General features: G+C 40.6%; 1 gene segment (V, D, J or C); it reads right to left on the reverse strand.

The window, feature by feature from the left end:
- Positions 1 to 2342: 2342 nt before the first annotated feature.
- LOC308306125 (T cell receptor beta variable 29-1-like) lies at positions 2343 to 2678 on the reverse strand. The segment is given in 1 exon: positions 2343 to 2678.
- Between the last annotated feature and the right edge of the window lie 616 nt (positions 2679 to 3294).

Genomic DNA, 3294 nt, shown 5'->3' on the forward strand with positions numbered 1-3294 from the left:
GAAGAGCAGGACCAAGGTCCGCTGGCCTTCGCGCCGCTTGCAATGTCGTGGACAATAATCAAACGCCTCCGCCCAGAACTCATGTGCAATTCCAAATTACGCCCCATTGAAATACATTTTGATGCTAATCTCAATGTTTCCTATTTCAGATCTGTAAGATCATTTCATAGAATAAACGTAAAGCTCAATGATTTCACCGGAATTGCATATTAAAATGCAGACAATGACATGAACACAATACTATACATTTATTATGTTTACAAGAGCATATGCAACAGACAGTAGTGGTTGTTACTGTACGTATCACATACTGTAGGATACAATGCTTTATTTCTACAACTGTTCTGCGCTGCACTAAGCTGCAGTGCAGAACATGAATGAAATGAGCTTGAAGAGAATGTATGACTTATGACTTGTGTTGATGATAGAATAAGCTTGTGTATGCTAGTCAGGATCATATAATGTACAGTAGGGTTCTGTGTTTTTTGTGTAACTGTAGAATTGTCTGTGCCGTGCTGTGTGAGCACTAACACAAAAATACACCCTGCTGTCACCTGGTGCCATGTCCTTCACTGTGCCACTATTCAGCACTGTCTGAAAAGTTTTTCTCATTGTAGATTCCAAAGTCAGGCTTGATGAAAGGGTCTGTGTGGGCTATATGTCTCATGCGGGCTATACGTCTCATGCTTTCCCCAGGAAACTGTGATATAAGTACATATCGTAGTACTGGCTACCATGATCATGGATGCAGTCCATTCGAACTGGATGACCCCTCTTTGTCAGCAGTATCACTGGGGTCTGGGAGACACCCCTTTTCTCAGCTACACCTGCAACCACATATTAAGAGACTAATAATGAAGGTTGATGTCATAAAAAAATACAGTTTTACTGTATATGTAATCTCCACTACTGGGAAGGATTAATGTTGTGCTTCTTTACACTTCTACAATAGAGAAGTAGTACATTATCAACATTTGAGCACAACAATCCTCCTCAACTAGAAACACAGAAACAGTCACGATGGTGAGAGTACAGTCCATGTTGGGATGGATATAGGCTGTAAAAAAACACATTAACCGCTGTAATACTGCAAAATCAAGTTTACAGGTGTAATTGTGCTGAATAATGCTCCACTATTTTAAGTATTTTTGCTTTACCAAGACAGTGGAGACAAGACAGGAAATGGAGGGGCCGGGGCATAGACGATCAAGTCCTGAGGTGGTGATCAAACCCAAGTCATTGCAAATTTATGTGGTTTGACTTTGCACATGGTTGAGCTACCATCTCGGTTTCGCAAACCTTTGAAGTGCAACAGTACTTGGGCTGCAATTGAAGACGCTTCACAAGTTCACAAGCCCACAAGTACAGTCATTGATCAAAAACTCAATAACTGATTCCTGGCGATGCTATGCTACAGTATAGTTACAGTAGCTGATGGCACAGGCGCACAACTTGGCTGACTAAGCCATGTCTGATCATGATAATGATGTCCATGTGTTGAGACCACCAGTCTCCAGTATGGCTGTTAGTAATCAGTAGTGTTACTTATATCGTAGCAATATGAAGACTTGTCACGAATGTATTTTCTATGATAAACACACAGGTGGGAGTGTCCCAGCATTGTGTTGATGTGGTTTGAAGTCAACTGTATTAAATCTTATCTGCAGATGAGTATTAATGAGACTCGGGTCCCCCTAGAGGACATTCTATGAGAGAGACTTTAATAATAAAACCCACAGGGGTGTCACAAGGGGGGGACTGAGTTACTAGGGCCCAAGGTGGAGGGGCCTTAATAATTTTATACTTTAGCTATTGAAAAATAGCAGATATACAAGCTCACAGCGCGGAGCTGCGCTGCGAGCTTCTAGATCTGCTATTTTTGAAAAGTCATGAAAATGTGTGCAAATCTTTGGATATATTTATTTTGTACATATGTAACTCAAATTTTGCTTCTGTGGGGGTCCCTGGAACTAAATATTTTGAGATGGAGGTCCGTGGTCAAATACATATCATTCTTCACATGAAAATGTTTGAGCACCACTGACATAGAAACATAGGTTTTTCAAGAAAATCTTAGAAGGATTAGAAGACATTTATAGAATCGGGTCAAAAAAGATGCTTTTTCAAAAATAGCAGATCTACAAGCACGCCGTGCTGTGAGTTTGTAGATCTGCTATTTTTCAATAGTTAAAGCACAAAATTCCCATTCCCATTCCCAGTCTTAAACAACCCCCCTATGAAGAACATGCATAGGGGGGCCCAGTGAATGCTTGTACCCAGGGCCCAGAATTTGGTGTGACACCCCTGAAAATCCACACTGGGGTTTTTGTTCAGCCAGCCTGTTAGTCTGTATCACTGTGCTCACTCACAGCACAGAAATACAATCCATTGTCCTCTGGGATCAAATTCTTCACAGTGAAAGTTCCACTGGAAGCATCAGGCTTGGTGGCTGAGAATTTCTCCTCAGTAAAGATGGGTTGATTATATTCAGGCTTCTTGTTTGGCATGGTGAACACTACTTGTTTCATTCCTTCTCCTAGGAGCTGTCTGTACCAGTACATTTGGAAGTAGGTACCATCTTTAGTGTGATTGCAGTCCATTGTAGCATTTTCACCCTTGATCTTCCATACTATGGTCGGCTGGTTGACAATAGCTGCATCAATAAGAACTGTGTGCATGATAGTGAAATTTACCATTAATGAAGTATACAGTAGCAATTTAAAAGTGTGTTGATAATTAGAAATGTAGTGCATGCAATAACTTCAGTATAATTACATACATAAAATATTGGTAACTCCTGAACAGCTTTCCTTGAAACATTTGCGCTTCTCTCCTAGACATCATGCCACAGTGTCATTTTGTTACATTACCTGTGATGCAGAACAGCACTACTGTCAAAGGTTTGAGCATGATAATGTTCATGTTGGGAGCCAGAGGAAGCCAGAGTTTCCAGTATGACTGTCAGTAAGCAGCGTTATCAGTGATACAGTATGAAGACTTGTTACTGCGTATTTGCTATGACAACAGATGGGAGTGTCCCAGCATCATGGTGATGAGGTTTGACACGAATGACAAATCCACAATAGCAATAATCACAATAATGCTATCAGAACGGAGATATAGAACAAAATGGGAAAAAACATTGCTTTATTAGGCTTTTTCCCCTTTCAGCCATTGCAGTATTAAACAAACTGCCTCACGGACATAATTGTTTCTTAATATGGATTTAGGTTTAGGTAAACTACCACACTGAGGTTTCTTTGTTCCACCAACTCGTTTGTCTGTACTGTGCCA

The sequence above is a fragment of the Nannobrachium achirus genome (genome assembly GCF_963921795.1).
Source record: "Nannobrachium achirus genome assembly, chromosome: 20".
Lineage (NCBI taxonomy): Eukaryota > Metazoa > Chordata > Actinopteri > Myctophiformes > Myctophidae > Nannobrachium > Nannobrachium achirus.